Below are 25,938 nucleotides of genomic sequence, written 5' to 3'. Positions count from 1 at the left end.
CAGGCTCTTTTACAAAGGATTCTTTCAAGCAAGTTCAAATTCCAAAGAATCCAAAATCAAAAATTATTTTTCTTTTAATCATCATGGAAATAGCACTTCCTCAGCTGAACATCACATACTGCTGGGTCTAGTTCAGGATTGCCACTGACTCACTCATTGTGTAAGAAGCTGCATAGCATAGTAGGGCTCTACTGGGGACTCAAGAGTAAGACTGATGCACTCCTATCCATACAATTCAGTCACAAATCAAGACATCACCTGTGATATCACTGGTCCTCTTTGAAATGAAGGAAACAATAACAACCAACTATATACAAATGACGAAGTTGTTTTAGAAGGGGAGGTTTTTCCACTTTCAGGCCAATCAGAAAACATACCTATGAGATTTTGCTCTATCATTCTATTAATCACCATAAAAGATTCTTCCTTCCCTCACATGGGGTCTTTGACAGATGAGGAATAATTGCCCCCATTTATTAGGTAATAAATGGAGCACACTCAGGTCTTTGTTGCCTCAATCTAGCTTTATTTCCATCATGATACATGACCTATACCTTCCTTCCACTTCAATCACACAACTGAGGTGGTCATACAATTGATCTCATAAATATTTGGGCTGCATGATCCAGAAATCGGATATTCCTTTCTTAGATTTTGTTCTCCAACTATGCCCAAAGGGTTATACAACTATGTATAGCTTTTGATCCAAGAGTGTTATTAATGGATCTATATCTCAAAGAAATATAGATAAAGAGGGGAATGGACCCACAAGTGCAAAAATGTGTATAACAGCTTTTTTTGTAGTGCCAAGAAACTGGAAACTGAATGGATGCCATCAATTGGAGAATGGCTGAATAAGTTATGGTATGTGAATGTAGAATATTATTGTTCTATAAGAAATGATGAGGACCAGGAGATCATTATAAACTTCAACAACAATACTATATGATGATCAATTCTGATGGACGTGGCCATCTCCAGCAATGAGATGAACCAAATCAGTTCCAGTTGATCAGTAATGAACAGAACCAGCTACACTCAGAGAAAGAACACTGGGAAATGAGTATGGTCCACAACGTAACATTTCTGTTATTGCTTGCTTGCATTTTTGTTTTTTCTTCTCAGGTTATTTTTACCTTCTTTCTAAATCCAATCTTTCTTGTACAACAAGATAACTGTATGAATATGTATACATATATTGTATTTTACATATACTTTAATATATTTAACATGTATGGAGAAGGGGTAGAGGGAAAGAGGGGAAAATTTGAAAAAGAAGTTTTTGCAAGGGTCAGTATTGAAAAATTACTCATGTATATGTTTTATATATAAAAAGCTATAATAAAAAAAGAAATGATGAGCAGGCTGATTTCAAAAAAGCCTAGAAAGACATATGAACTTATGCTGAGTGAAGTGAACAGAACCAGGAGAGCATTGTTCATAGTAAAACGATTGTATGATGATCAATTATGAAAGATTTAGTTCTTCTCAGCAATACATTAATCCAAGACAATTCCAATAGACTTAGGGAGAAAATGCCATTTACATTCAGACATTACTATGGAGACTGAATATGGATCGAATGTCCTATTTTCACTTTTTTTGTTTGCTTTTTCTTTCTCGTAGTTTTTCTCTTTTGTTCTGATTTTTCTTTCACAAAATGATCAATATGGAAATATGTTTAAAATTATCATACATGTGTAACCTATATCAGATTGTTTGCTGTCTTGAGGAGACGAGGGAAGGGAGAGGAGGAAAAAAAATTGGAACTCAAAATCTTACAAAAAGGAATGTTGAAAACTATCTTTATATGTAATTGGAAAAATAAAATACTATTGAATTTTTAAAAAGATGTTATCATTCTTTTATTCACTACTTCATTCCTCTTAAGCCTATTCTTTTTCCTTATCATGTCTTCTATTGACTCTATCTTTTCTTTTTTTTGAGTCCATCAACCTATCTTCTGGCCTAACTTACTTTTCTTCTCAGTCTTGACCATGTAGTTAACTCGTTCAACTTTATACAATTCTCTACCTTTTAATTTCTGACCTCTTTGTTCTATCACCATTCTTGCCTTTCTAAATTCTGACCCTTGATTACCTCCACCATTCACCTTTACTACTTCTATTTACATGCTGCTAAAAGCTGCAAAAGAAGTCAGATAATAATTTTAACTGGATCCACTACAAATTTATTAAATCTATTGTCTACCAGATCCTCACTAATGAATTATAATATTTTTACTGTTATCTAATGAATTTTATATTTCCCTTCCCAACAACAGTCATATCAGACTTTCTCTCTTAATAGTGCTTCTACCACCATACTTCTTTGCAAGAGAACATAGAGGCCATCTAATATTTCCTTCTTCTCAAATTTATACCTCTAATTCCCTCAACACCATTCTCACCTGTCTACCCATTTTCTCTTCTCCTTTCCTCTAGATATGGATGAAGAGATGGTCCTTCTTCTCACTCAAGTCTAACCCCTCTACCTGAATTCTCAATTCTCTCCATTTCTTTCAGGACCTTGACCTTGGAGAAAAAAAGAGAAGAGGAACTTCCACTCAAGACTAAAATAGTTTTTGAGGTTGTCAGTGATCTCTTAATTACAAAATCCAACGGTCTTTTCTCAGTATTCACATAGCCTCTATGAAGTATGTGATATCGTTCACTAAATCCTACCCTAATCATAGTTTCCTCTGGAATTATGTTGCTCTTTCCTAGTTCTCTTCCAATCTTGTCTTCCTATGCCTTTTTAGTTTCTTTGCAGAATCATTATCTAAGTTTGAGTGTGCTTCAGGCTCTGTTCTGGTCCTTTTCTCATTTCTCTCTATACTCCCCCATTTGATGGTCTCATCAGCTCCAATTATCTTCATGTTTTGCTTTATCCAACTCTAGTCTCCAGAGCTCTAAGCCCCAGTTTTCTCCTAAACTCATCCCTCTTCGAAACTTCCCTTTTCTATTGGGGGCACCACCCTCTTTTTAGACATATAGCTTCAAAAACTCAAAAGTTATTCTCTTTTCCCTCTTCCTCATTCTCCATATCCACTCAATTGCCAAATCTTATTAATTCTAACTTCAATATATCCTTCACTTTTGACCCTTTCATTCCATTTACATGGCCGCAAACTTTGTTCAGACCCTATCACATCTGGCTTTAACTACTACAATAGTTTTCCAAATGATCTTCTCATTTTTATTCTCTATCTTTTCAAACTATTCTCAACAACTGCCAAATGGACATTCCTAAAGGAATGTACCTAATGTTTTATTTGGTGGAGCTATGAATTAATCCAGTTATTCTGAAAAACAATTTGGAATTATGACTCAAAAGATACTAAATTTGTCATTGACGCAGTGATACTAAGTCTATAAACAGAAGAAATCAAAGAAAGAGAAAAAAGATCCATAGGTACAAAGGATTTATGGCAGTTCTTTGTTTTGTTGGCAAAGAAAGGGAAACTAAGGGCTTTTCAGTCAATTGGCTGAACAAATTATGGTTTATGAATGTAAATAAAATATGCTTGTGATATAAAAAAGATTAAGGGGATCACTTCAGAGAAACCTGGAGAGACTTGTATGAATTGGTGCTATAACTCTTCAACATAAACATCAAAATCACTGAATTCATTAACAATGTTAGAAATTATAAAGTAAGGCCAAGAATTTAAAATATTTTTCCTCTGACAAAAAATAACAACCAGAGTTTCCACTATCACTTGAATTTCTCACTTCTCATTTCTGAAACAGTCCAACCATTCAATTCATTAAAGATACTTTAAAATCTCTTCTCAAGTACTGTCTTCATCTTCTTTGAAATACCAAAACTACTTCTGGTCTATCAGAACCAAAATACTTGAACTAGCTTATTATAAAGAAAGATGACAAGAAAATGGGAAGAACATGGAATATGTTCCTTCTCAGACTTATAAATAGGTGAAAATTTTATGAAGAAAAAAAGAGATTAAAAAGCAGTTAGATTTAAAATGAATAATTTCAATTGCATTAAATTGGAAAGGTTTTTATACAAATAAAATAAATTTAGCCAAGATCAGAGTGCGAGGGGGAAATTTATAGACAATTAAGCAGATAAAGGTCTCATACTCCAAATGTATAAAGAACCTTATCAAATCTATAAAAATACAAGTCATCCCCAATTTTAAAATGGTCAAAGGTTAGGAATAGGCAGTTTTCCAATAAAGAAATCAAAACAATTTATAGTCATTTGAAAAAAATGCTCTAAATCACTAATTAGAGAAATACAAATTAAAACAAACACGAGATATCAATTTATACCTATCAGATTAGCTAAAATGATTGAAGAGGAAAGCAACAAATGTTGGAAATAAGATGGGGAAAAACTGGGATGTTATTTTGTTGATGGTAGGATTGTGAACTGATCCAACCATTTTGGAGAATAATCTGGAATTATCCCCAAAGTTATTAAGCTGTCTGTACTCTTTGACCCAGAAATATCATTACTAAGTCTATTTCTAAAGATGATTAGGGAAAAAGGAAAAGAATTTATATGTTCTAAAATATTAATAATTGCTCTTTGTGGTAGCAAAGAATTGGAAATTGCAGAGATGCCCCTCTTAATAAGGGAATGGCTGAACAAGTTGTGGTATGTGATTGTAATGGAATGAGGTCAGTGGTCTTAGAAAAATATGGGAAGACTTGCACAAAATCATGAAGAACAAAATGAGAAAAAACAAAAGACAACTGTATACAGTAACTGAATTATTCTTTTAAGAACAACTTTGAGTGACTAAGTCATTTTAACTATTATAAATACCCAAATTAACTACAAAGAGCATGTAAAGAAAGATGTTATCTGCATCCAGAGAAAGAATTGATGAATAGAAGTATATAGAGAATGATTGTATATATGTGTATGTATGTGTCTGTACATATATGTGTATGTGTGTGTATGTGTGTGTATGCAGAAGACATCAAAGAAAGAGGAAAAGGTTCCATATGTACAAAAGTATTTGTGGCAGCCAAAGTTCAACCTACCATACCTTATAAATTAAAAGCAATAAGTGATATTTAATAAGATGTGATTTTTGTTTTAATATACTTGAGCATCAAGAAAGAGAAAATGATCTCACTTTTTCAGTAAAGGGAAATAGTTTTATTTGAAAACTAATAGTATTGAATCAGATTTTCTCCCTAGTGCCTAAAATATTCCAAGGGGCAAAAATTAAAATTGCCAGGATGCTACCAGGGACTGAAGAAAGAAGTTCAGTGAATAGTTCACTAGACAAAGAATCTGGATATATGAATTCTAGACTGCAGCACCCTTGCCTGGCTGCGTGATTTGGGGCTGGTCATCTTGACTTCTCTAAGCCTCAATTACCTCACTAGTAAATTTGTAATGATAATGAGATGGTTAAAAAAGCATAAAGTACAGTATAAAGTTAGTAGATAGACTCTGTATTTAGAGTTAGAAAGAATTTTGTTGATCATCATTTTTATAGCTAAGCAAGCTAAATCCTAGAATGATTCTTCGATTTCTCCAATGTCACACAGGCATAAAAAAGATGAGTCAGAGTTTTGGATCTACTCAAAACTGCATATCTAGCAAAGAAATGCAGAACAATAAAACCTCTTTTTGGTTGTTCCTTATTTGTCTTCTGAAAAAGCCCCATCCTGACCTCTTATTTGTCTTTTTTGTAATAGCCCCATCCTGACTTTTTACTTGATGACATCTTTGCCCCTACCTAAAAAGGATTACATCTTATCTATCCTCTGTACTTGACAACCTTGCTGTCCTACATAGGCTGTTAGCCTGCTGACTGAAGTCCAAAATTCTACTGTATAAGTTCTCCCAATTTTCTAATACCTTACCAGGTCATCTAGTCTCTCTCTTAGAGATTATCCATTTCACTTTTATGTTAATAAAGTCTTTTGTGACTACAAGAGAATCTCTTTGAATTCTTTCAAACTGACTATGAACTCTCCGGTACAACAGTAAGAAACTGAATGAAGAATTAAACCCAAGTCTTCCAAAACCAATTTTTGTTGTTCAATCCTGTTTTATGAATCTTTCTTGTTCTCCAATATATTTTGTATATTGGTTGACTCAAAATAAGAGATGTCTCCTCATATACTTTTAAAAAGGCAGAAACAAGAGATTGACAAGAATGTTATCACTAAACTTAATGTTATCACTAAAAACTTAGTGAGTTGATAAAAACCAAAAGACCTCAAACTCCACTGTTCCTATTATGTTTCTTTGACAGATTCCCCTGAAATGAATTTGAGGGCACAGAACCTCCATAAAGAATTAAATAGGAATTAAAAGGCCTTTCTAATCCTTGATCAGATGACTTAGGACAGAGGTATCCAACAGGAAAGAGAGATTCAAAAATGGACTCAAAGTTCATGCACTATATGTATCTGGCTAGATGTTTGGGGTTCCAAAAGAACTCTACCCCTGAGGGGTACAATTCTTCTAGAGAAAAAAGTTACTTACAACTAAGACTTTGGTAACGGACACTCTTCCTAATGGAGAGTAGCAGCTGCCAAGAGTCTGTAAAGAACAACCCACACTGAAAGATGTGAAGCTCTGTTTTTTATTCATGTCTGACCCTTGATGACCATATCTGGGGTTTTCTTAGCAAAGATATTGGAATGGTTTGCCATTTTCTTCTCCAGCTTATTTTACAGATGAAGAAACTGAGGGAAACAAGACGACTTGTTCAAAGTCACAAAGGAAATGTCAAAGGCCAGATTTGAACTCAGAAAAATGAAAGTTACCACAATCAATTAACCCCCAATTTCTATCTATTAAGCCACCTATGTGCTCCCCAAACCTCCAAGTTTTTGGATTTTTTAAGAGTTAACTCCTCTATGTATGCTTATATTGTATTTAATTTATACTTTAACATACTTACCATGTATTGGTCAACCTGCCATCGGGAGGAGGGGATGGGGGGAAGGAGGGGAAAAAATGGAACAAAAGATTTGGCAACTGTCAATGCTGTAAAATTACCCATGCATAAAGAAAGAATAAAAAAAATGCTAAAAAATTAAATTAAATTAAATGAGAAAATTAGACAAAATAATTAATAATAATAATAATAAAAGAGTTAACTCCTCTTTTATAGGGAAGAGACAGCATCTCCACTGAGAATTCCAGCTGAAATCCTGAAGCTCTATAACCACACTTCCAACAGTGGAACGCCTAGTAGCAATCCCAAGAACAGCTAAGCCTGGCTAGTGAAAGACAATATGATGACATCAGCACAAGATATCCATGGCGTTCCAGTGTGAGATCTATGAGCTCTCCGCTCCATATCTCCATACATCTCATGGGTATGTATACCTCTTATTTGTATGTTCCATTGATATATCTGCTCTTGTCACTAATGACATATGTGTTTACAGGAGGGTATATATCAGATTTATAGGGAAAAAAAGGTCTATTATAACTCTCCTTACTTTATGAACAAAGTGGTCTTCTGATTCTATCTCAAAAAGAGGACTCCACTATCTTAGATCTTTTCCACCTAGATATTCTGACTGCAATGACATTAATATCAGGGAAATCGCTTCTGAAATGATCTGATCTTGGACAATGCTAAAGTTACCACAAAGTTAAAAAAAAAAAATTCTCCTCCCCTAAACCATTTGACTTCCCTGCTCTTTTACTCAGCTTCTCAAATAAGTGTTTTGTTGTTGTTGAACAGCCTCCCCAGAAGCTTTTGCTGGCTCCCTTAAGATTGTGATAAATCAAAGGCATGTATTTTTATTTGTGTGTGTACGTGTGTCCCACTGCTCTGAAGAATCATTAGCCACTTTGCAACTGCCCATCAGCTGATACTAATTATGCTTTTTATTTTGTAGCCTTGTCTTCTGATTTATTGTCGTTCAGTTATGTCTCACTCTTTGTGATCCTATCTTGGCAAAGATACTAATGTGGTTTGACATTTTCTTCTCCAGGATATTAAGGCAAATGTGGACCAAGTGGTCAAGACACAGCTAAGTGTCTGAAGCCAGTTTGAACTTGGATCTCCTTGACTTGAGACCCAGCACTTTCTCCATCATACCATCTAGCTGCTTTCTCATTTGATTTATTGACCTCCGATCAAACAGTTTCAGGTAGGAAGCATTACTCTCTAGAAAGACTTTAAGATTTCTGGGCTAAAAAGTTACTCAACAAACCCAAATCCTTGGACTCCAATCTCTGACCTTTCTACTGTACCATGCTTAAATTACTTACCTAAGGTTATTATTTTTTTAATTATTAATGTCAAATTTTAAAATTTTTAAAGAAAAGACTATTAATTTTAATTATTTTTTTAAAAGATAGATCCAGCCCCTAGGGTGGAAGTTATTATTTTTGCTGTTGATATTGGAATTCATCTTTCCATCAGGAGTGATGTCTTGGTGTTGATGCAGTTAGTGACAGAACAATGGGTTGTGGGAATCCCCTCTGGTTGATGTAGGTCCAATGTGAAAGAATTCACGAACCCAAAAAGTCTGACTGGCAAAAGGGAAGCTTATTATTGGCTGAGAAGCCAGCTTTGCTAGGAAAACAGACTTCTGAGTGGCAAGAGGTCCTGGCAGGGAAATAACAAAAGGTTATCACTGAGAAGAGAATGTTTTCACAGCGGGCAGTAGTCCTGGTAGGCACTGTACCAACAGGAAAGGTCCCTTGGCAAAGCATAATCCTACTTCGGACTTCTGCAAGGATTTGGAGTTTAAAATGGTCTTTTTATAAGAAATCTGAGACTAGGGTTTCTATTGAATGAGATTCCTTAAATGTTGTCACTGCCCCCAGGTCTAAATCTCCAATTAAATGAGACCACCTAAGTTATATCAGGTCCAGATTTCCAACTGAGTGAGACCACTTAAGTTATATCAGGTCTGGATTTCCAGCTGAGTGAGACCACTTAAGTTCAAGCTAAGTAGAGAGTGGTCCTGGGCTAATCTTGATGAAACCACTTTACTGCCCCAAAGGATGGTTCTCTGTCAGAGGTGACAGAACTCACCCCACAAGTCAAGGAGGACAGTTTCAGGATTCTTCTCCGTCGGTGTGACTGGAATTAAGTGAGAAAGAGCTGTGAAAAATCATCAGCCTAACTCTCTCCAGAATCATCACAGTTCATTGGCAAAACAGAGCAGGACAAGTGGCCATGACCCCAGCATGCACTGAGTGACTGTGACCGTTTGATGTGAACTGAAATCTTTTGGGAGGAAATGATGGGAGTGAACCCTGAAACTGTCCAAACTCTCCTCAGGGAAGCCAGTTAAATGGTCTCACTCAGTTGGAGATCATGGCCAGGGATCCCACCCTCTATTGAGTTGAAGATTAGGCGGGAACCACTCCCAGTAACTCAAACTCCCACGATAAGTAATCTGTTTTCAAACGGAAATCTAGGCCCGGGACATTGTCAACATTGACTCAAACTCCCAGGGAAGTAATCTCATTCAATTTTGAATTGAATGGAAGCCCCAAGCCTCAGAGGGCTAATAAAAGACAACTCTGAACCCTGAATCTTCACAGATGTCCTAAAAGACAATGCCCACTGGTGAAAATATTCTCTTCTCAGTGTAACCCGTCGTTGCAGAAGTCCTAAATAGGATAATGCTTGCCAAGGAAGCTGTCTTCTTAGCAAGCTGTCCTGCCAGGACTCTTTGCCCACTAAGAAGTCTGTCTTCCTAGGAAGCTGGTTTCTCGGTGCTAATAAATCCCTTTTTGCCACACAGATTTCAGGTTTGCGAATTCTTTCACATAGGACCTGGGCTCGGACCAGAGGGGATCTCCCACCCCAATTCTCACACCTCATCATTCGCACCTCATCACTTTCTAAATTAAGAACTTTCCTAAAACTCAGATTGAGGCAACTCTCATAGCATGACTAAAGGCTAGGCAAGAATTGAAACAAAAGAACTATTTTATCAACACAAAAATATGAGTCTGAGAGGGGGAAACCCTTAAAGTTTCTGGCTGGGACAGAAAACTACTGTTATCCAAATTCTAAGCCAAAAAATTCTAAATGAACCACATAGATTTGAACTGGGAGCTATTTTTGGATATTCAAGGCATTATCAGATAGCTCCATTTGAATTACAATAGGCTTTTTTAAAGCTTGTTTTTTCCAAAACTTTGTTGTATTTGTTTCAGTCCTGCTCCATGGACCCATTTGAGTTATTCTTAGCAAAGACACTGTAGTGATTTGCCATTTCCTTCTTCAGTTCATTTTACAGATGAAGAAACTGAGGTAAACAGGATTAAGGGGCTTGCCCAGGGTCTCATAACTAAGTGTCTGAGGCCAGATTTGAACTCAAGAAAAAGAGTTTTTCTGACTCCAGAAAATGGCGCCATTTAACTGCCCAAGAACTATATTTCAAGAAATCATGAATGAAAATTGCACAGGATAAAAAATAAATTGTTCCAAATTCTTGAGGGAAAAAAAAATTAGAATTAGAATTAAATAAATAAATAATGAATAAAGACAAAATATAGAATTCCCAAGGGCATTCCAGACATAAATTCCCAAAGCCCTTATTTTTTTCCAAAATAAAACACCTGCAAGTAGTTACTTATTTTTTTACAGGTTCTCTTAGTCTGAAACTGGGATCAGAGTTTTAAAGCTGAAAGAGGCTTTAAGATCGCCTAATCTGACCACTTCATTTTATAGATGAAGAAATGGAAGCCCAGAGGGATTAAGAAATTTGCCTAAAATTATGTAGGTAATTAGTGGCAGAGATGAGATCCTGAATAACTGGATACAGTTGGTAGAGAAAGAATTAAATATTGACTGAATTGCTCCCTGGGGCAGGCAGGAAAGGGCAATAATAGGAATTAGTTTAGCCTTGTGATCCCACTCTCTATGGAGATTGTGGATAGCCTCCACTTGCAATCTACTTGTAATTTCTAATCAGAAATCCAAAAGATTAAATTTCCCCTATAAATCTGTTCATATCCCACAGCATCTTTGTCTTCTTGGTTTTTTAGAGCACTCTGCCTCGTGGTGTTTTTCCTCTCCTGCCCTCCCCTCATACCTCTGTTTTCTCTTTCTAATAGCCAGCTCTTTTAGGATGCTTAACTCCTCTACAAATTTAGCCTGTCAGCTAAGGGCATACTCCAATCTCATGGTGTTTTCCCTTTCTCCTCGTTAATTGTGAAAATCCCACATGGGATCAAAAAGAATAAGACATGACTGAACAAACAAACAAACAAAAATAAATTCCAGAAAAACTCAGTGTTCTCCAAACAATAAATTCATAGACATAGAAAAGTCTAAAACAACACAGGTGGCAAATTATCACCAGATCTTTTGAGATCTCTGAGTGGCCTCTCTGAGCCCCTTCATCTAAAGTCAGCAGCTATATCTACTAAAGATATTACTCCTTTCTTCTTGAATCTAGAATGTCTAATGCCCCCTACCCCAGATGATAAGATCAGAGAGATAAAGAGATGAAAGGAACCACATAGGACTAATCCAATCCACTTGTTTTACAGATAAGGAAACTGAGTCTCAAATACTCACCTAAGGTTATCACAAAATAAGTATCAGAGGCAGGCTTCTGAATCCAACTTTTTTTTTTTAACTCCAGGAATAAGGTTCTATCCATTATACCATGCTATTAAGAAGAGCATGAGTCTTAGAGTCTAGGGAAATGGTTTCAAATATGGTCTCAAGCCTTCCCTAAATCCTGGAAAAATCCCTTTATCTCTCAGGTTTTTATCTTTAGAAAGGGAAAGTTATTTATATTCTATTTCCTGAAGTTGTTTATCAGAAAGACACTTGTAAAACCTCCAAGTACCAGAGAAATAGGAACATTATTGTTAATATCTTACAGAAGACAAATGTCTTATTCCAAACCACTTCCCTTAAACAATGAGAAATCAACAATTTCATTAGCTCCTTCTGTTCTTGATAGACCCAATTGAGCAATCCTAGAATCTGAGACCTCCTCAGACTTCTAAATAATCCAGAATTCCATTTCTAATAGATAAATTAGATGCAAATTTGGCCAGAGAAATGTGGCCAGTAAAATTACAATCCTTAAGCTTACCCTGCTTCAATATCTGAATGACAAAGAAAAACCATCCAGCAACTCAACAAAAGACTTAATCAGTAATGATTTAACTCATTAGAGTCAATTGAATAATTTAGTATTGAGATGAAGCACCAACCTCAAGCAGTGTCCCTCGGTGACTACAGTTGTAGAACTACCTTCTTTACTCACTCTCTGTCCTCTAGTACCAGTCAAATCCAAAAAGGTCTTTTGGGCTTTATCTTAGCCACTTTTAAGCAAGATACAAATTTCCCCTGGGAAAGCTCTGGAGCTTTCTGGGAAAACAGCACTTTTGCTTTTAGAAATCTACCCCCATGCTACTACAGTGATTATCCATTTAAAGTAGAACATGGAATAAAGTAGAACAATTATCTCATTTTAGGCTTCATTACTAATCTTACAGGAATCTGAATTCTGAAATAAAACATTTTTTAAAATAATATTTTCAGCATGTCAAAACTCTTTCATGTATCTCTACATATTGTTTATTTCTTCCCATGTTGACTTTATTCAAAGAGATCTAGATCAATCTGTAGATTTTTAAAATCCATGATCCCTATTTCACTTTTAGTAATAAATTAATAAATGATTTATTTAGTAATAAGACAAAAAATAATATTTTCAGTAGTAATTGTTGAACCCAGTTGTCAAAGAAAGTTCTGTAGATGTATTTGGGGGAATTTCTGATATTCCACTCCCTCAAAAAAGGGGAACCTGTGCAGCATATTGTTTTTTTGGTTTTTTTCAAATAACCTCAAGTAGAAAGTAAGAAGAAAAATATAGTCAAAGTATGGATGAAAGAGCTTAATAAATGTTAATAAGAATGATAATTAAATCTTTCTGAATAGTCAAAAAATAACAAGGATTAAAGAAATATGTAATAAAAAGTTTAAGGTGAGGTGAAAAAGTTCAAAAGCATATGGAAAGAGAGAAAGAGAGACAGACAGAGACAGAGACAAGAAGACAGAGAAAATCTGAGGGAGGGAGAGAGTACTGAATTTAGAATTTGAAAACCTAAGTTCAAATCCTGTCCTAATATTTAATACATGTGTGACTATGTTGTTATGAGAAATTTGATTTTCTTTTATTGATTTTTATTATTTGGGGCTCAGAGGTTTTCTCATAGTTTGGCTGACACCTGTCTCCTGTTAATATTAACCTCATCTAACTAAATCTTCATTAATAAAATGATAGTATTAAGGGAAGCTTTTTTGACATTCCTGAGAAAAGAAACCAGAGAGAAAAAAGCGAATATAGCATCTACACTTTTTTTAATTAAACTCTCACAAGGGGAATTTAACTAACTTTATTTGAGGAAGGATTTCCCTGGCTCTGATCCTATGATTATCTTTATGACATGTAAATCTCACCTCTCAATTACTCCATTGTAAACCCTGAGTCTTGGAAACCAATTTTCTTTATTTTTTTTAATAATAGTTGTTTTTTTTTTCAAATTACAAGCAAAGACAGTTTTTAACATTCACCCTTGCAAAACCTTGTATTCCAATTTTTTCCTCTCTCCTCTTTACCCCCCTTCCCTAGATAGTAAGCAATCCAAAAGTAGGTTAAACATGTACAATTCTTCTAAATATATTTTTGGAAACAACTTTCAACATGTTACTAAGCTTGTTTACTAGGTCTGCTAAGAGAATATAAGATTGCTATATGTAAAAGTTTAGTCCTAGTTAGAAATCCAAGTTATGTCAGCCCTTGAGGTCAAATTTCCCCTATAAATTTGTCTATGGCCCACATCATCTTTGCTGAATACCTCTTGAGTTAAGCCTGCCATGGCAACATTCTGCCATAAAATCTCTTCTCTCAGGCCCCCCACCATGCTCATGGCATCTTTCTTCTTCTTATAGCTAACTAACTCTTCTAGGATGCTAAACTCCTCTATGGATTTAGCCTATCAGTCAATGGTATACTCCCAGACCATGGAGTATTTCTTTTCTCCTGATTAATTCTGAGTTCCACTAGGGAACTTGTCATTTCTATTGTTATTTGTTTAAAAACAAAAACACTTTTCTTGTTAACTATATGCTCTCCCAACTCTATTTCATATTTACCATTCCTGATTGGATCTTTTCATTTTGTCTAGAATCTCTTCTACAAAATAAATCTACTTTTGGCCAAAGAGAATGGCGCATTTTCTTTGACATTTACATGACCAAACTCCAATATTTAGTGCCAATTACTCTTCTAAATCAACAGTACTTGTATTTCCTTCCTCCCAGAGCTTTTGTGAGGAAAGTATATTTTATTCATGCTATATATATATTTTATATGTATTTATTGTCCCTTCCCTAGCAGAGTACTTAGCATACTTGTTGATTGATTGAATATGCAACTTAAAAGTGAATTATTATAGGTGAAGTTTCAACATAACGTAGCACAGAAGACATCCATGTTTTAACAGAATTTGTCAAGCAAGAATGAGAATGTGCTGTAAAAGTCACATTTCTTTTTTTCATGTATGAATTCATTTCTTGGGAAAATCTTTGTTTAGCTTTCTGTATGTCTAGCACTCCTATATAATACATTCACATTATCTTACCTCAATAAGGCCCTTCTGGGCTTTCTTTATGGCAAACAATTATAACTACATTCATCTCATTTCTCTATCCTACTTTTATACCTGGTGTCCCCAAATCCACAATCATTTAGATTCTTTATCCTCTACTTTATTATGAATATCAAAGCCACATATCATAAGTTCCTTCATTATTCATCCATCTTACCTCAAAACTACCCTATATTTTTACCCTTCTCCACTTTGCTTCTCCTCAGAATCTTCTTGAATCCTTGACCCTATCCTCTCCTCTCTCCTCTAGAATCTTACAATAGCCATCCTCCTTCACTGATTCTATACTCTAGACAAACTAGATAATTCACTGTTGTATGATCTCATCCTACCATTTCCTCTCTCTTCACCTTGAAACAGGCCCTGAATCTTCCCAAGACTGCCATCTTGGCATACTGATAGTCTACATTTAAATGATTGAGGCTTTTTCTAACAATGCTAGATTAGCTGAGACTCCCAATTATGTCAATGGAGATAACTTGGAATATAAGAATTTTTACAAGAGTCACCTGGCAGGTTGTAAATCCTAGATTATTCCAATCAATGGCTATTGATTTATTTTACAATTTTATCTGATATGATCTTTATTCTTCAAGGATCTTTTTGACAGGCAAACTTCCTTTTCATCCCTATTAGCCTACTATAAATTTTACCAATTTATCTTTGAAATATAAATCTTTATCTTCCTTTTTTTGGCAAATGTAAATCCTAATTTTATATATACATACATATATATGCATACATTTGTATGTGTGTAGATATGTGTATACATACATATATAAAATTTATATTACTTTTTTTCTCTGTTATAACTGGAAACTACATAACACTTTGAAAAAAATTTTATCTATTGCCCAGAGGTAATTTAGAAATTCTGAGTCTGTGTTTTGAGTATGTAATAAACCTGGTTTCTAAATATCTGTGCATGTTGATAAATATGATTGGTAGCAATACCTATTGACAAATCTTTGGATACTGCCAAAACAATATCAAGGCTTTATTCTACTATAGTATTTTTATAATACAAAGATATCAATATAATTTATGAAAATATTTTTATTTTATATTTTAATATATTATTTCTAATATTTTATATGTTATATGTATTTTGTAAATATATTTTGCATATTAGGTATATTATTTATAATAAAGTACATAAGATATATCAAAGACATTGCTGTGAAAAAGAATATGTACTTGGTGGGTATGCCTATTCTATTTTATTACAGTAGTTTGCAAATTTAAATGGATTGTTCTGATGGGATTGACAAAAATAAAAGTGAAGAGAGGTAAATGAAATTGAAATGTCATCTCTGTGAAATCTTTCCTTAGACTCAGAACTGTCTAATAATATAATATAATATAATAATATAATTAATATAAACAGCACACAGTCAGAGACAGTACGGTACATTGAAATGCACTGGGCTAGGAGCCTAGACAGCTGGGGTGCAGTCCCAATTCTATCATTAATTTGTGTAATGCATGGGCTGAGACTGACTTTGCAGATGCAAGCTGTAGAGGGTCAGAACTCTGAAAAGGTATACTTGAATCAAAGACAGCATGGTGCTTATGGTGCTATAATGGTTGCACTTGCTCAGTGTGTTGTAGTGACATAATTGTACTGAGGTATTTAAGGGAGTCTCAGACACAAAAGGCTCTCTCAGCTACAGCTCTCAGTCACAGACACAGAGAAGACTTCAGGCTCCAGACTTCAGAAGCCAGACTCCATCTTTGACCAGCCTTGTGGTGGCTGTCCTGCCTCCTTCACTCCTCCAGAACTCAGGCCAATGCTGAGGTCCTCCAGAGAACTAGTCCAGACATTACATTTTCGCTCAACCAGTACATCACCATAAGCACCATGCTGTCCATGATTCTAGTATAACTTTTCAGAGTTCCGGCCCTCTACAGTAAACTGCACACAACACTTAAAGAGTCCTGCAGAACCCAGATTAAAATGTAATTAGAAAGGAGCAGTTAAGTCCAGAAGGAGAGAGGGAGGAAGCATTCAGGTAGAATGCTTAAAGAGGACGTGTACTTACCTTTGCAAGCATATTTTGAGATTGGCCCTGGAATCTTATTATTCTCAAGCATTTCCAATCTAGTAGTTGGAAAAAGAAAGAATGGGTGAACAGCCCCAAGACATGGTCATGATGTTTGGATGTTATCTTCCTGTTTACACTATTGCTTCTTAAAAGTCTACTAACCTTCTGGGAAGGCAGCCAGTGGTACCACTGTTCCTCTCATTTCCCTTGAGATTCCCTTGTATGGATATGTTTGATATACTACATTGAGTGTCTAATACTCCCTTCCCCTTTCTAAAGGCCCATTTCAGAAGGCCTTAGATAGGAATTTTCCAGCAGCATTATAGAAACTATTCTCTCTCAGTAACTACAGAGAAGCTAATCCAGTTCTTTCAAGACCTAGAGGGTAGCTTCACATTTTGAATGATAAAACTGACTTACTCATGTTGGCCACAAGACTTCAGTGGAATCATCTTCTGTTAGAGATACAACACTGTGATAGAGTTAGATTGAGGGAAGATTGGTTTTGAGGACACAGGAATTCATAAATGGGTGAAATAAAAAACAGTGAGCCTTTGTATGAGAATGGGGGAAGAAAAGTGAGTTGAGATGTGAATGAGAGCAAGAATATATAGAAATCTGTGAACAAGATTTCTTCCATGCAGAACATACATTAGCATGGAAAACAAAGATGCATTCCAAATCTGAGTCAAACCTTATCTGATTAAGACATGTGAACTCTTAAGCTGTTTAGGAAAGTGAATGAATGAATACCAGACTGGATCCTAAAGGAAAACAAAGGGAACTAGATCTAGTCCAGAATCTGTGGGACTGCCCAGGATGGCTTCATGACTGACTTGTCTGATCTGGCATAGTAAACATGCCCATCTTTTGGCAGCAAGGAAACATTACTTAGGCAGGTTGAGTTAGAATTTAAGAGTGAAACTCATCAGACCAAGTGGATTTTGTTCCAGGGAAAATTGTGGGAGCCAGACATGATCAGTCATTCACTCCGTTGGAAGAAAGAAATGGTTCATTATATTACTAGCATTTTAAGACATGTTTCTAACAGGTTTGGCATTCCTGACCATCTGGCCTGACAAGTCAGAAACTTCCAACTAAAGGCTCAGAAAGGAAGGATGATTGGGATTGTGGCAGGAATTTTCATTCAGGGCAATAAAATTATCAAAGCCAAGACAAAAACATGAAAAATTTATTGTCAATGACCAATTTATGAATTAAAAGTAGCCTGAGATCTCAGGAAGGTCTGAATAATGACTGATTTTGAAAAATGAATCAATTAGTCTTATGGTACATATTCTTACGTGAACCTCACTTCTGCTAAAAGAAAAAAAACCCACTCTTTGTATATAATTCTTATTTCCTTTTCTATTGCAAATAGTAACTATTCTAAATCTTTTTCTCTCTTCCAAAGACCCCAATAACACCCAATATTTATAGGAGATAACTGAAGTTCCTGTTTTACTAACAAGATTATGATCATCCAAAAGCAACTCCCTTAATTCCACTCACCTCCTCATACTTCAGAATCTTTCTTTCATCATTCCCTTTTGTCTAAAGGAAAAAAAAATCTCTATGTTCCTCACCAAGGCAAGGTCCCAAAATTCCACCCTTTCTCATGTTTCTTCAGTCTTTTGATCTCTACTGGCTTTTCCATTTCTCTACAGACATCTTAATGTCACCTAATCCTAAAAAAATTTTTAAGTGATAATTTTTCTCTTCACTATTCTATCCCATTTAATCTTTCAATTTATTATCACTTCCAAATTTCTTGAAAAAGTTATTGTATCTGATACCTCAACTTCCCTATCACTTATTCTTTCCTTAATTCCTGGCAACCTGGCTTCTATCTTTGCTCTCCTACTAAAACTGTTCTCTCAATAACCTCCTTATCACCAAGATCAATGGCTTTTTTTTCCCCAATTCCCATCCTCCTTGATCTCTTTGCAACATTTCACACTGGCAATCACCCTCTCTTTCTGAATACCTTCTCCTCCCTTGCCTTTTAGTTGTTGCTTTTTTTTCCACTCATAAAACTTTTATTCTGCTTATATCATTTTAAAACAAATGTTCTAACAATTACACCTGCATTGTTCAGGAAAATTTCATAAGACATTAAACAAAGGTAATCATTATCTCAAGTTATATCCCTATTAATTATCTTTACATTATATTATCTTAGGCAAGTAATCAAAAAAAATCACAGAAGTAAAAAATAAAAAACAAAAACTTAAAAATCTAAATATATTTGTTTCTTTTGTTGATGTACTTGACATATAGTGATTTATGAATATTAAACAATTCATTTTTCCTATATCTTTGCTTATACATTTGTTCTTAGATTTTCCTAAACTATTTAAATAAAAGAAAATTAGTGTATCAAAAATAATAAAAACACTGGCCATGGTAACACATGCTTATAATGCCCGCTACCAGTGAAGCTGGTGGTTCAATTGAACTGAGGACTTCTGAGCCACAGTGGACTAAGCTAATTGGATGTCCATATTAAATATAGCACTAATGTGGTGAGTTCCAGTGAGTGGGAGCCACTAGGCTCCTTAAAGAGGAAATAACTGCCCAGTTAAAAACTGGAATAAGTCAAAGTTCCTATTCTACTTTGATGGAGCCAAAAAGTGGTCACTTCATTTCCATCCCGAGTGATTTAGAGAGACCCCATCTCAATAGCAACAATAACAGCAGCCATATAAAAACAAACATACAGGTATACATCCTGAGTAGCACATGGTATGATACATAATTTAAATATGGCACATCTATTTCTATGACAGTCGTGAATGCTCCAATTCTAAAGTACCCACTTATGGCTACAATCAATTATCCTCATACACCACCATTACAGGCCACTATGAGACAGTTTTCTTTGCCTAGATATGGAGGCTGTTTTAACAGCTTTTTTTTTTTTAACTGTTTTAACAGTTTTAACAAAACAGATGTTTTGTGATATAAAATCACAATATAGCAAAAGTTCTATGCCAGATCCGTAGAATATTTATTAAAAGTTCCATATCCTCATATTAGCCATCTAAGATGAAAACAAATAACTCTCCCAAATATTAATTGATTCAATTTCTTTAATATTAGTCATAAAAATCACATGGGAAATACAGAAATCCAAAAAGAAGTAAACGTAAACCTGTCCTAACGGATGCATTGTCAGTAGAGTGTGAAATGATCCAACCATTCTGGAGAGCAATTTGGAACTATGTCCAAAGGGCTATAAAACTGTCCATAACCTTTGATCCAGAAATGTCGCTACTGGGTCTCTATTCCAAAGAGATCATAAAAGAGGGGAAAGGACCCACATGTGCAAAAATGTTTATAGCAGCCCTTTTTGTAGTGAAAAAGGAACTGGAAACTGAGTGGATGCCCATCCTTTGGGGAATGGCTGAATAAGTTGTAAAGGGCTGAAACTCTGAATAGATGCACTGGAATCAGACAACCAAGCACTTAAGGCTAATTACCTATTGGAAAATACTCTATTAGAATATGCTTGGGAAAATGGCCCTTCTCACTATTTTGTGCTGGCTCGATCTTTTGGTGCATACAAATAATCTTAGGAAGGATTAGGGAGTGGAGTAAGACAAGCCAGAGTCACTTTGAGGAGGATGAGGAGAAGGGAGGTCGGTTGGTGGAGAGCATGTGGCAGTTTTGTCGATCCCCTTCACTTCTCTCCCTAAAGACCAAGGACTTTTGCTTATTCTGACTCTGGCTGATTCTGAGGCCTCCAGGGAGCTAACCTGGACTTTACAATAAGTTATGAAATATGAATGTAATGAAATATTATTATTCTATAAGAAATGATAAGCAAGATAATTTCAGAAAAGCCTACAAAGACTTACCTGAACTGATGCTAAGTGAAACAAGTAGAAGCAAGAGAACATTGTATACAATTATAAGATTATGTAATGATCAACTGTGATGGATCTTCTCAACTCTTCTCAACAATGTGGCAATAGATTTAAGGTGGAAAATGCCATCGATTCTAAAGAGGGAACTATGAAGACTGAATATGTATCAAAGCATAATATTTTCACCATTTTTGTTTGGTTAGTTTTTCCTTCCTCATTTTTTCCTCTTTTGGTCTGATTTTTCTTGCACAACATGACAGATATGGAAATATGTTTAAAAGAATTGCACATATTTAACGTATATCAGATTACTTGCTGTCTTGGGGATGGGAGAGAAAAGGGAAGAAGGAAGAAAAATTTGGAACACAAAAATGAATGTTGAAAACTATCTTTAACATGTGTTTGGAAAAATAAAATGCTATTGAAAAAATTTTAAAAATCATAAACCTGTCCTAAATCATAAAAGTTATCTATGGGATAGCATGGAGGAAAATAGTCTATAGTGCCCATTTCTAAATGAGGCAAGCAAAAATTGAAAAGCTGATTTCCTCTCTTTGTGTATCCATAATGTCAAGGTGTCTCTCAGTATGCATTATTAGTGTGCTACCTTTGATCATTCTTCACTTAATGTACCAAGTTTAGCAATGGCTTTGCAATATCTGTCTGCAGGGGAGTAGATTTTTCTTAAGACTTCAGGTTTTCAGAGCAGGGAAATTTGGAGCCAGACCCCAGTCTTATAATATCTGTTGATCTCCTTTTTGTTCTTTTTTTTTCCTTTCTTTTTTGCTCTCTTTGCTCTTTTAAATGCTTCTTTAAATATTTGTTATCATAAATCTACTATTCCTTATTGTCATCAATAGCAACAATCTAAGCCAAATAAGGCTAGTAGTCTTCTTTAATTTTCAAATGAAAATGAAAAGCTCTCTATTTGAGAAGCATTAAGAATATAGTACTTTTCCAAGATAGACAGGATATTATTGCAGATACCTGGTATCAATTTTTCTCTCTGTGGTCTCAGGCCTTCTCCTGTCTTTTTCTCAGCACTTCAGTGCTTGAAATCACCTACTAAGATGATCCCAGGGTACCTACTCCTGTTTTGGTAAACAAGAGAAGAGAACATTCCTCATCTTTGCATAATTCAGCTCTTTGTTCAGTTAAAACCTTCATGAAAATGCCATGTTATCATATCTCTCCACCTGATCATTCAATTTGCATCAGCTCATTTTTATTCATGACTAAGTATTCTGTGCTTAGAATTAGTGATGATAGCATATAAAAAGGCAGCATAAAGTGTAGGTTTCTAGATGATCCTTCCTTGACTTCTGATACATCATATCCTTCCACTTTTCCTCCACCCTCTCTCCTTCTCCTCCTTTACCAGCTATTTTCCCCATACCAACTGCTTAAAGTAAGTATTCCCCAGGATTCTTTCCTTATCCCTCTTCTCTTCTGTCTAAATTTTCTCCTTTATCAATCTCATTAACCCTTAATACTTCAATTAGCAATTTTATATAGCTGCCTCCCAAATCTGTCTCTAGCCCTAACCAGAGTCCCAGACCCATATTTCCAACTGTCTGCAGCATATCTCCATATACATTTTCTACATACATCTCCAATAAATATGTCCAAAACTCCTTCTTTCCTCTACCCAAAATTTGCTTACTTATTCTTCATTATGGCAGCAACATTCACCACACCTTCATGTTTGAAATTTTGATATCATACTTTACTCTTCCTTCTTCTTCATTTCACTTAGCCAATTAACTAAAAATTACTATTGATTCTACTTTTACAGCAGCTCTTCTATGAAGCAACTTGGAATAAGAGGAAGAGTACCAAAAGAGAATTAAAATTATGGCTGAAGATTTCAAGTGGCAGACACAATGTTGGTGTGAAGGGCTTTGGAGTTCACAAATGGATACAGAATAAGAGGAGCAAATCTGTGTAAGGAAATAGGGGAAGAGGAGTGAGTTGAAACTTGTTCAAGAAAAATGTGTCATTCCAGAAAATGAACTCTGGAAACTGAATGCGGATCAAAGCATACTATTTTAACTTTTTTCTTTCTTTCTTTAAAAGTATGACTATATGAAAATATGTTTAAAATTATTGTACATGTATAACCTATGTCAAATTGCTTTGCTATCCTGGAGAGGAAGGAAGGAAAAGAGGAAAGAAGAAAATATGTGGAAATCAAAATCTTACAAAAATAAAAGTTGAAAATTGTCTTTATATGTAATTGGGGAGGAAAATTGTTTTAAGTGGGAGAAAAAAAAGTGTGTTAGTGTGTGAGTTCTAGACTGCTCAAGTAATATATACACCAATATGGTCAGCAGTATTGCATCTGTATCAAGACTTATCTGAATCAGGCATCTGAGCCCTTCCTAATTTGTCTGGAGAAGAACTAGATAGCATAGTATCAGTGTCTAGATTCAGATTTCAGCTTGCTAGTTATGTGACAAAGGAAAACACTTTGCAGTCTTTAAAGTCCTGTATAAATGTGAGTTCTTAAGTTTTACAAATAAATGCTATACATTTCCAGATAAACTGATGAAATCTGAATATAAATTGAAATATAATTTCCTCACTTTCTTCATTTTTCTTGCTTTTTAAAAACTATGGCTAATGTGGAAATATACTTTGTATGATGTCATATGTATAATTGATAGCATATTATTTGTCTTCTTAAGAGAGTGAGGGAATTAGTGGTGAGGGAGGGAGAGGATATGGAACTCAAAATTTCAAAAGAATGTTTAAAATATATAAATAATAAATTTGAAAAATAACCCAAAGCACATGTCAGTGGATGATTTAAATGATAACTTTGTTCTAAAGATGATTCGTATTTACTTTTTTATAAAAATGGGAAGATCAAGTAATAAATAACCCTAATGAGGAGGAAAAAAGCTAAGAAAGCAGTGAAGACAATGAAAGGGAAGGGGATAAAGAGCCAGATACCGAGAATTCAGAAGGTAATGCCCCAGATAGTCACCGTGACCTAGAATGGAGAAAGTGAGAAAGAAAACATGGGAATCAAAAGAAAAAAAAAAAAAAAGTCCAGGTACCTGAAAAAAATCCAAGTGATGCAAACCAAAAAACAAGGATAAAAGCTTCTAGATCTCAATTCCCATTTACATTTGCTGCTCCTAATTCCTTTGAGGAACTTAAGCCTTTTCTTTTAGGAAAATCAATAAAACAGCAACTTGTGGTACTCAAGAGAATTAAGAAATTCAACCTTATAAGTCTTGCTGTGAGAAACAAAACAAAATTAAGCAACAAACAAAATTAAAAAAAAAAAACAAAAAAACCTCTTTGACTTCCTTTTGGAGGACATTCTGTCTATTGACAAGTTAGTTATACAGGTATATAACCTTTACCAGATGTTTCCTGAACTTGCAAGCAGTTGTTGTTAAATTTAAACATCTCAGAGACACTATGAGTGAGGCGAAAGAAATGATTGAAATCAAAGACCATGCAGCATTTCTGGGATTAGACTTATTTATTTATTTGAAAATTAATGGAAAGTCACTTCTAATTTTTGACAACCAGTAGTAACTCCTGCACTGTTTTACATGAGTCAAATACTAAGTATCCTGCCATGTAAACTCCAAGACACTTTTGTGCACTTCTTTTCCTAGAATATTTACCTTTGTCCCAAAGATTTGTACCTGACCTTGTTAATTTTCTTGATGGGATACTTCACTTTACAAATCCCAACAAAGGTAATACTCTGGTGCATCCTGTCAAAACACTAGGAAAGAACTCAGAAGTGCTCCTGATTTCTGAGAAGGAAAATAAAAACTTGGTCAAAGAAAAATCACCCCCTTAGTAAAACAAATGGATTAACAGAAAGCCATAAAACAAACGCAAACCATATCAGATTATCATGCATACCTGTATATTTAAACCTCATGTTTAGCTATGTACTATCATCTCTTCCTGAAATAATGAAACCTATCAAAGTCTTCTTTCCAGGGGACATTCCAGAGTGTGGATTCTGAACAAAATAACTTTTCAGTAGCCTAACTACCCAAGAAAGTGAACAGAAGGCCTTGAAAAGGAAAAAAAAAAATTAAAGTTCTTTTATGAGTAGAAAATAATTTATTTTATATTTGTACTATTTATTTTATATTTTGTAATATATTTTATATTTATGATTTCTGAATTCCCAGGGAATTATGAATCAAGATTCCATGGACAGAACTACACATCTCCACTCACTGTACATGTGCATGTTGGGACACTATTGGTGGACACCATAGAGAGATGAGCAATCCTGAGAAGAGCTCAGCAAGCCCTCATTCCCGAGCTGCTAATCCTCCTGAACACCACTTCCTTTCATCCAAACCTTCTGCAATGTGGATTCTAATTTTGTCACTCCAAGTCAATTCTTAATTCTTATGATATAAATGACTTTTAGTATATTTTTATGGTTTAATGAAAGCTCAACCTGGAAGTGGAGGAAAACTAATTAGTTTATAGTTTTGAGTTAATGGAGAGGCTAAGTGAAAATTAACCGGCAGGCCCATTTTACTTCAGCCTCCTTTTCAAGCACATTCAGGCCTTTGAGTCTAGAAAATCCAGAATGCAAAGTGCAGTCCTTACTGGCCAGCTCATGGCCTTGCAGGGCCTCAAAGTCATTCTGCAAAACAATGATTCCCTATGTTCACACTCAGTTTAGAAGGTTATAAGAATTTGGATTGAGGTGAGCTGAATCTAAGACTACATGAGAATTGTTTTTAAAAGTAAAATCCTCATATCAAAAAAAATTAAGGGAGAATTCTGAGAAGATGGCAGAGTCGGTTGATAAATTTCAAGTTCTTCCAGTTTCCTTCACAAATAGAACAAATTTGTGTTTCAGGGTGAAATATAGACCGGTGAAAACTCAAGAAGATTTGGGACAAAACAAGGACCTTCTAGGTACAACCCGAAAAGATCTGAATCAGGGCTGAGATTAAAACTGTCTGAAGTGCAAATACTTCTGGGCTAGGTAGGCAGAAACATTAACTGGGCAATACTACAGAGAGCTGGGTATGACTTGATCTTCAGCAGGAACTGCAAAAACTTTCACATCTGAGCCTGTCAAGTCTGGTCTGAGCTCAGGAAGAGGAAGCGAACCTTGGCTGATTGGGAACATCAGATCCAACTGTGCCACAGAGACCAGGCCCTGGGTGAAAAGGAACCAGCACATCCATGAGTCAGAAGCAGTGGGGCAGGGACGTTGGTGGCTATGGGTACTTGCAGAGAGGGGAACTCCTGGTTTGGGGTTCCTGATCAGAGGGGAAAGCTGAAAGGAAGTTTGAGGCATTATCCCCCATCCCACAATTAAAAGTGCTTACACTAATATCTCTTATTTTTTTTAAAAAATGAATAGGCAAAGAAGAAAGTACATCACCATTGAAACATAT

At 35.2% G+C, this 25,938-nt stretch overlaps 1 protein-coding gene and 1 pseudogene across 5 annotated transcripts in view; one reads left to right on the top strand and one right to left on the bottom strand.

Annotated features, from left to right (window-relative positions):
* IL31RA (interleukin 31 receptor A) overlaps window positions 1-16,776 on the bottom strand; it is a 68,429-nt gene extending 51,653 nt beyond the window's left edge. For 4 of the 5 annotated variants that reach the window (XM_031965175.1, XM_031965197.1, XM_031965190.1 and 1 more), the window contains exon 1: window positions 12,157-12,238. The gene's annotated coding sequence lies outside the window, so the exon portion shown is untranslated. Of the gene's footprint in view, window positions 1-12,156; window positions 12,239-16,661 lie in introns of those variants that run through there. The other variant, XM_031965182.1, reaches the window with a different exon arrangement.
* LOC105749263 lies at window positions 7,264-25,627 on the top strand (annotated as a pseudogene).
* The last annotated feature ends 311 nt before the right edge of the window (window positions 25,628-25,938 follow it).

The sequence above is a fragment of the Sarcophilus harrisii genome, chromosome 1, assembly GCF_902635505.1.
Source record: "Sarcophilus harrisii chromosome 1, mSarHar1.11, whole genome shotgun sequence".
Lineage (NCBI taxonomy): Eukaryota > Metazoa > Chordata > Mammalia > Dasyuromorphia > Dasyuridae > Sarcophilus > Sarcophilus harrisii.
This window is presented reverse-complemented; position numbering and strand designations above follow the sequence as displayed.